Below are 9,114 nucleotides of genomic sequence, written 5' to 3' on the forward strand. Positions count from 1 at the left end.
AGAGTTCTTAGGAACATCTGACAGGAGGAACTTCAGTGTAACTCAGTACTGGAGATCCCTTAAGTAAGCGCTAGGAAGGAGACTGCACAGCCCATCTGTTGAGAGAGAATCCCTGAGTTGCTTCCAGGCTAGCCTGCTCCGTTACCATCTGTAATCAGGACCCTGGACTGCGGTTATCAAGTAAAGGTACAGAAATTACACCCCGCTGTGTCTTGTCTGCTTCCTACCTTTCCGGCACCGCTACATCCCCGTGCCAACCACATCTACACTGCCCTGGGACTACAGCTTCACCTGTGGGGAGCTTTTACATCTCTGCTGCACCATACCATCAGTCCCAGCGGATCTGCATGCAGCGTCGGCTTAACACCTCCCTTGCCGAACGGCCACGGGTGGCGTCATGAACTATTCATCTAACTATATTCCACCATTCCCATTTTCCCCATTACTTGGGCACCCAGGGCCACAGTCTGGGTCACTGCTGCTGTGACACATCCCACTGATACCGGCCCGGTACCGACCCAACTTGGCGTCACAAACAGGATTACGGAGCCCAGTACCCCCGGGTCCTGTGTGCCATAGACTGTGTTGGTGTAAAAGACTGAGTGTGAAATTGGCGCCAATTTCCGCCATTGCCGCACTGCTTGACGCGCGCAGGAACCAAAAGAGGCGGGCCTTCGTGGGCGGAGCCTAACACAGAGCGCGAAGAAGTGAAGTGCCGCGCGGGAAGAGAGGACAGCGCGCGAGAAGGGGAGGAGCTGAGGCCTACAGCCCAGAGCGTCGGGCCTGCGAAGCGGCCGCCGGCGAGCTCATACAACCCCCGGCCCTGGCTAACGTTAACTAGGGGGGAAGAGAATGTCCGCGCCACACAGCAGTGCAGCAGCGGACGCGGTTGCCAATCCCGCAGCACCGCAAGGAGGAGCGCCCGCCACAGCGGTCCCCATAATGCCGCTGTCCATGCCCTACATACTGGGAGCGGCCTGGCTACCTCAGTACTCGGATGAGTCACACACCCTGAGTGAATTTAAAGAGAGACAAGGTGATGCAGAGGCGGACGCCGCCGCCAACCCCGCAGCACCGCAAGGAGGAGCGCCTGCTGCGGTGGTCCCCATCATGCCGCTGTCTATGCCCTACATACCGGGAGCGGCCTGGCAAACGCAGTACTCGGGTGAGTCACACACCCTGAGTGAATTTAAAGAGAGACTGTGCAGTTTGTTTAAAGTATACCCTCTGTCTGAAAGCGAGAAAGTGAATATCCTGAATGGACAGCTAACGGGTGCAGCACAGAGAGAGGTGAAAGCCAGGCAGGACACTGATAAAGAGACTGTTGCAAAGATCCTGGCCAAGCTGAGAAGCACCTTTGACACCGGCACTGCAGCTGAAATCAAGATGAGGTTCTTTGGCTGTAAACAGAAGGCACAGGACAGTATAAGGGACTATGCTCTCAACCTGCAGGAGGCGCTGCGAGCAGTTAAGCAAGTTCATCCTGACAGTGTAAAGGAGGAAGATAAACTGTTAAAGGAGCAGTTCATTGAAGGACTTCTATCCAGTACACACAGAGGACAATTGAGCATCATAACCCTGCAAGACCCTGATCTGGACTTTGCTGATTTTAAGGACAGGGTTATACGGGTTCTGCAGGAACCCACTGACAGCTGTCCAGCGCCCCTGAGGCGCCCAGCGATCACCTACCACCAGGAAGCAACGTCTTTCCCTTCCATCCCTGTGGAGGCTGATGCACAGACTCTGGATAAAGATCCAACTGAAGAGCTGCGTCTTCAGGTCCAGGAGTTGACCAAAGGAATGGCTGCGCTTACTAAAAATGTGCAGTCTCTGCAAGTGTCCTCTAAAGAAAAGATCCAGCTTGCTTCCAGTCAAGAGGATGTCCCATGGCTCTGGAGGAGGAGAACCCCGCCACTTCGAGGAAGGAACAACAATCGCTATGACCATGACGGACGTCGCATCTGTTGTCGCTGATATAAGGCAGGTCATCTTGCAAGATTCTGTCCTTTAAACGAGCAATCCCAGGGGTTAGAGGCCCAACCCCCAGGAATAGGATCCCCAGGCCCAAAGAACTGGAGAGCTAAGTATGTTGGAGGGAGACCAATCCTTCCGGTGGTGATTGACGGTATCCCCATGAACGCTTTGCTGGACACTGGCTCTCAGGTGACCACTACGTCGTACATTCTTTACAAGAGGTATTGAGCTGATTCTGAACTTACCCGTGGCCCAACTGATGAACTGACAGTAGTTGCCAGTAATGGTCAGTCTTTGCCTTTTTGGATGTAAAGAGATTACTGTTAAAGGGGGTTGGGTAGAGCTAAAATCTCAAGGTATGATAGTTGTTCATTAGAGATGAGCGACTTTGCCTTTTTTCGGGTCGAGTTGGGTTTCGCGAAACCCGACTTTCGCAAAAGTCGGGTCGAACGAAATCGGCCGACTATAGGGAAAAGTCGGGGGTCCGACTGAAACACGAAAACCCAATGTAAGTCAATGGGGAAGAAAAGTCGGCAGTGAGAGGAGGACAGGAAACACACCTACAGTGCCCATTTGAATGCCAAAAGCATAAATTCTTATTACTGAAGCTTGTCACCCTTTATTTACTTCATAATACAAGTTACGCACTGAAAAATGGGGGTTATTTGGCTAAAGTTGTGGGGGGGTAGGGCTGGCTCCAGGTTTTCATGTGCCCTGGGCGAAAAAGCGCCCCTTTAACACATAATACCACAACTCATGCTGCTCCGATACGGCAGAGAAATAGTGGTATACTACAAAGAAAAATACTTCACTTTTTATATCTCATGACGAGGCCCATCTATTTCTCCATACAGAATTATTGGTCCCATATAATGTTTGAAACAGTATATGATGAGCTCCACATAATGCTACAGTATATGTTGGTCCCCATGGATGAAGCTCCACTGTCTTATGGGCCCAAATAATGCTCCATACATAATGGGCCCCATTTCTAATGCTCTAGTGTATAATGGGCCCTGTAAATGCTGCTCCAGTGTCTGATGTCCACCTTTGGAATGTTCCAGTGTATGGTGGGCCCCATCTATCATTCTCCAGAGTATAGTGCTCCCCAAAAATTGCTGTCCCAACATTGAAAACAATGAAATAAGTCTCCTCGCTAGGGAATCCCTGTACTAGTCTGGACTCCTCGTCGTCCCCATCTTCCATCTCACTGCACAGTATTTCAACCTTGCAAGTGCTGTGATCCTGAGCAAGCAGGGGGGGCCCACTCGTTGGCGACGGCACTGGCACTGGGCCCCTGATAGTACGGTGGTGTGTCTGATGGCGGGTGGGCCGAACCTGCACTTTCATCTGCAGCTACCTCTTTGTCACCGTGTAAGATGGAACAGTATATGGGAAGGGTAACCTGAGTTTCATCAGGGTCAGATTCAGGCCGTGTAGCGTGCGAGGGGAATGTAGTGGTCTGGGTCAATGTACCAGCAGATTCATCGAGCAGTGGCTGGGCATCAGTGCACTTGTGTCGCCCCCCAGGAGTACGGTCGCCACAGTGGCATTACCTTCCTCCTAGGGAGTGTGATGTCATACTTGGGAGCAACGAAGGATCTCTCTAGCAGGTTAACTGATTGGGCGGCGTTATTCCCACGAGTCACGACCCTCCAAACAGCGTTCATGAAGGCAAAGTGTTTGTTTTACGTGGGCAGTATGGTTGCAAAGCTGAACCTTAAAGGAATGTCCAGAAGGGCACCACCAGGAGTGGAGCCTGCAGCGTAATTTGACTCAACACGGGCAACCTCAACCATGCCAGCTACAGAACAGATGCACACATTGCAAGCTTAATTCCGTTAACGAATGAGACTCCGTCATACCCCGCGGTCCAAGTCCGGCTTACTAGAGGGACACGCGAGGCTCTGGCACGTGAGATTGGCCAATAACTGGTGTGTCATGCCCTTACATGTCCGTGGCTGCATGTGCGCTACACTGAAAGGGCCAGCGTTTGTCGCTTAGGCTAGTTTCACATTAGCGCTTTTGAGCGCAGCGACGGCCTGCGCACGGCCGCCGCTAAGCCCCACCCCCTGCCGCGCCTCCGCCGGTAGCTCCGCCTACCGGTGCATGACGCTGCATGCGTCCCCTATCTTTATCACTGGGGGCGCAGGCCGTGCGCAGTATGCGTTTGGCGGCGCATGCGCCTTTTTGACCGTGCGCCGAGCGCAACCAAACTGCAGCAGGTTGCGTTTGGCGCAGGTTGGCGCACCGTCAAAAAGGCGCATGCGCCGCCAAACGCATACCGCGCACGGCCTGCGCCCCCAGTGATAAAGATAGGGGACGCAGGACACATGCAGCGTCATGCGCCGGTAGGCGGAGCTACCGGCGGAGGCGCGGCAGGGGCGGGGCTTAGAGGCGGCCGTGCGCAGGCCGGTGCTGCACTCAAAAGCGCTAATATGAAACTAGCCTTACAGGTGCAGATAACCCGCTGAACACCGTTAGTGATGGGGATCTGGGATTACAATTATTACCCGCGAACTATGATTTCCCAGTAAGTGCAGGTCAACCGCAGTTCCGGAATTAGGCCTAACCGTCATTCCTGAAAAAATGAAAAACTTACGTGTGCAAACCACAGGTGCTGTAGCTTGCTTAACAGCTCGCCAACCGTTCTCAGGCCCAGTATGGATTACACGTGATTGCACAAAGGTGAGAAAGGGTACCGTATCCCCGGATAACATGTATGGATAGCATAGTGTACACATTCAAAATATATGTCTATAGATCAGGAGGCAGGCTCAGACGGTGTCAGGCCCAGTATGGATTACACGTGATTGCACAAAGGTGAGAAAGGGTACCGTATCACCGGATAACATGTATGGATAGCATAGTGTACACATTCAAAATATATGTCTATAGATCAGGAGGCAGGCTCAGACGGTGTCAGGCCCAGTATGGATTACACGTGATTGCACAAAGGTGAGAAAGGGTACCGTATCACCGGATAACATGTATGGATAGCATAGTGTACACATTCAAAATATATGTCTATAGATCAGGAGGCAGGCTCAGACGGTGTCAGGCCCAGTATGGATTACACGTGATTGCACAAAGGTGAGAAAGGGTACCGTATCACCGGATAACATGTATGGATAGCATAGTGTACACATTCAAAATATATGTCTATAGATCAGGAGGCAGGCTCAGACGGTGTCAGGCCCAGTATGGATTTGACGGCCCAGATTACACAGCGGAGGAGCAGGGAGAGGTAAACATTGCAAATGCTGGGGCTCTGCTCAAGCAAGGGGGGCCCACTGGTGGGCATCGGTACTGGCACTGGGCCCCTCATAGTACGGCGGTGTGTCTGACGGCGGGTGTGCACCACCACCGTCAGAGACACCTGATTGCACTATGAGGGACCCTGTGCCAGTGCCCGCGCCCAAGAGTCGGCCTACCCACCTGTCCAGGGCAACGGCACTCGCACGGTTTTGTGCGCTAGGTGGTAACCCCGGCCATGGGGGGGGGGGGGCAGCACAGTTAGGGAGTTTTAGAAAGCGGCATATGTTGATGTTGAACATTCAGCTGATGCAAAATGAGAAATTGTTCAAGTCCCAGGAAGAGGAGGACCAAAGCAAGCCATTTTTCTGTCAACCTATGTGTCATCAGAGGACGGTGGGACAGAATCCTTGGAAACCCATGCGTGGTTCATTTTAATGAAGGTTAGATCATCCACATTTTGGATCGACAGACGGGTCCTTTTTTCTGTCAGGATTGATCCAGCAGCACTGAAGACTCTTTCCGATAGCACCAGGGTCGGACTGGGGTGTCTAGGGCCCACTAAGGGAATTAACTTTAGGGGCCCGCCTACAGTAATGTACAACTCAACATTTAGGCTTTGAGACCGCAGAATTACACAATGGGTTCTTTTGCCGTATATCCCACGCCAAATCTGCATCATTTCAGCATCCTAATTCTACTAAAAGCTGCACCGTTGTTCATATGCTGCAGATCTTTCCGCACTACGATTCATTTAATCCTTTAGGGCCGCAGGCCTGTTTTCACCTTAATGCCCAGGCCATTTTTTGCAAATCTGACCTGTGTTACTTTGAAGTTAAAAAGTGACCCCATTTTGGAATCTACACCCCAAAGGATTAACGTAGGGGGTATAGTGATCACTTTTGTCCCAACAAGAGTTCCATGGTAGATGCTACACAGCCCAGCCAATCGAAGCGTTCGTATCTGCAGGGGGGGCTAAAATTCCCCCGGAGCAGCCAGGCAGTGTTGCTGCCTGCCGGTCTTAGCGGCGAAAGCCTCCTGGTACCCGTGCGATTAGCTGCCCCAATAGGCAGCACAGGTCCCCAATAGGCAGCATTGGTCCCTATAGGCAGCACAGGTTCCCAATAGGCAGCACAACTCCCCAATAGGCAGCACAGGTCCCCAAAAGGCAGCACAGGTCCCCAATAGGTAGCACAGGTCCCCAATAGGCAGCACAGGTCCCCAATAGGTAGCACACGTCCCCAATAGGCAGCACAGGTCCCCAATAGGCAGCACAGGTCCCCAATAGGCAGCATTGGTCCCAAATAGGGAGCAAAGGTCCCCAATAGGCAGCACAGGTCCCCAATAGGCAGCATTGTTGCCCAATAGGCAGCATTGGTCCCAAATAGGGAGCACAGGTCCCCAATAGGCAGCACAGGTCCCAATAGGCAGCACAGGTCCCCAATAGGTAGCATTGTACCCAATAGGCAGCACAGGTCCCCAATAGGCAGCACAGGTCCTAATAGGCAGCACAGGTCCCCAATAGGCAGCATTGTTCCCTATAGGCAGCATTGGTCCCCAATAGGCAGCACAGGTCCCCAATAGGCAGCATTGTTCCCTATAGGCAGCATTGGTCCCCAATAGGCAGCACAGGTCCCCAATAGACAGCACAGGTCCCTAGTAGGCAGCACAGGTCCCCAATAGGCAGGCACAGGTCCCTAGTAGGCAGCACAGGTCCCTAGTAGGCAGCACAGGTCCCCAAAAGGCAGGCACAGGTCCCTAGTAGGCAGCACAGGTCCCCAATACGCAGCACATACAGACAGTAACTCACTGACCCGGCGTTGGCCTGTGTACCAGATACCAGGGAGAACCCGCTGAATCCCACCCCTGGGCAGGGCCGGCTCCAGGTTTTTGAGGGCCCCGGGCGAAAAAGTCTCAGTTGGCCCCCCCTTAACACATACCACGACTCATGCCATGTGACATGCGTGGTGACGGCCAAAAACGGACTTGTCTCCATGTGGATCACACGGACACGCATGTGATTCACACGGACACTCGCTCTGTGGCAAAACACGTTCATGTGATGGAGGCTACTGATTAGTAGTGTATGCATGAAAGAAAGAAGAGATGGGAAATAAAGAACAGGGAAAGAAAGAGAAAGAATGGAAGGAAGAACAGAGAAAGATACAGAGAGAGAAAGAAAGAACATAGAAAGAACGAACAGAGAAAGAAAGAAAGAAAGAAAGAAAGAAAGAAAGGAGCAGAGAAAAAGAAAGGAAGAACACAGAGAAAGAAAAGAACAGAGAGAAAGAGAAAGAAGGGGGGTAAAGAAAGAAAGAACAGATAGAGAAAGAAAGAGGGGAAAGAAAGAACAGAGAGAAAGAAGAAAGAAAGAAAAAGAACAAAGAGAAAGAAAGAGTGGACAGAAAAAAAGAACAAAGAGAGAAAGAAAGAAAGAAAGAAAGAAAGAAAGAAAGAAAGAAAGAAAGAACGAACGGAGAGAGAAAAAGTTGACAGAAAAAAAGAACAGAGAGAGAGAAAAAGAAGGAGGGGAAAGAAAGAACAGAGAGGTAGAGAGAAAAAGAAAGAGGGGAAAGAACAGAGAGGAAGAGGGGAAAGAAAGAACAGAGAAAGAAAGAGGAAAGAGAGAACAGACAGAGAGAAAGAACAGAGACAGAAAGAAAGAAAGAGAACAGAGAGCGAAAGAACAGAGAGAGAGAAAAAAAAGATTAGAGAGAAAGAACAGAGAGAGAAAGAAACAGAGAAAGAAAAATTCTATAAAGATACTATAGCAGCCCAGCTCCCATTGTAGTGCCTACCTGAGCCTCCTGGTGCAGGACAGATCATGATCCGCTCACATGGCCGACATCCCCGATTCCAAGGCAATCTCGCTGTCCGCTGTCAGAGGAGGACACGGTGATGGATCTGAAGCATTCCCTGAAGTGCCTCCATGGTTCCGTCACAATCTCCTACTGAAATGACCTAATTTCTGATAAGCTTCCAGCACGTCACTTCCGGCAGAACGTTACGTGCAAGTTTTAAATTGCTCCTTGGGGGTCCGCTGTGTACTCCTGTGTCCCGCGGGGAAAGTATGCTCCCGGCTGGGGCAGTCTCTCTCTCAAAATCGGGACTGTCTCGCTGGATCCGGGACAGTTGGGACTCGAGAGGTATAAATGCTCCCCACCATACACGCACGGCTCCACTTTGTATGCCTCGTACACACACGGCTCCGCTCCGTACACCTTGTACACACACGGCTTCACTCCGTACACCCCCGGCTCTGCTCCGCTCCATAAACACACGGCTCAGCTCTGTACACACACGGCTCCGTTCCGTACATCTCGTACACACACGGCTCTGCTCCATAAACCTCGTACACACGGCTTCGCTCCGTACACCTCGTACACACACGGCTCTGCTCCATACACCTCGTACACACACGGCTTCGCTCCGTACACCTCGTACACACACGGCTCTGCTCCGTACAACTCGTACACACACGGCTCTGCTCCGTACAACTTGTAAACCCCTCGTGACCCCACCCAAGAACACACACGGCTCTACTACATCCACCTTGTTAAACCCCTCCCTGACCCCACACAAGTACACACATGGCTCTACTACATCCACCTTGTAAAACCCCTCCCTGACCTCACACAAGTACACACACGGCTCTGCTACATCCACCTTGTTAAACCCCTCCTGACCCCACACAAGTACACACACGGCTCTGCTACATCCACCTTGTTAAACCCCTCCCTGACCCCACATAAGTACAAACACGGCTCTGCTACATCCACCTTGTTAAACCTCTCCCTGACCCCACACAAGTACACACACGGCTCTGCTACATCTACCTTGTACAACCCCTCCTGACCCCACACAAGTACACACACGGCTCTGCTA

The 9,114-nt window shown here is 51.7% G+C and overlaps 1 long non-coding RNA gene across 1 annotated transcript in view; it reads right to left on the reverse strand.

The window, feature by feature from the left end:
* Positions 1 to 8,476, reverse strand: part of LOC141085248 (uncharacterized) — a 314,427-nt gene extending 305,951 nt beyond the window's left edge. The window contains exon 1 of the long non-coding RNA XR_012231245.1: positions 8,028 to 8,476. This is a non-coding gene — a long non-coding RNA (uncharacterized lncRNA). The remainder of the gene's footprint in view (positions 1 to 8,027) is intronic.
* Positions 8,477 to 9,114: the final 638 nt, after the last annotated feature.

This window comes from Dendrobates tinctorius, unplaced genomic scaffold (genome assembly GCF_039654945.1).
Source record: "Dendrobates tinctorius isolate UK_male_01 unplaced genomic scaffold, ASM3965494v1 ptg000028l, whole genome shotgun sequence".
In the NCBI taxonomy this organism is placed as follows: Eukaryota; Metazoa; Chordata; class Amphibia; order Anura; family Dendrobatidae; genus Dendrobates; species Dendrobates tinctorius.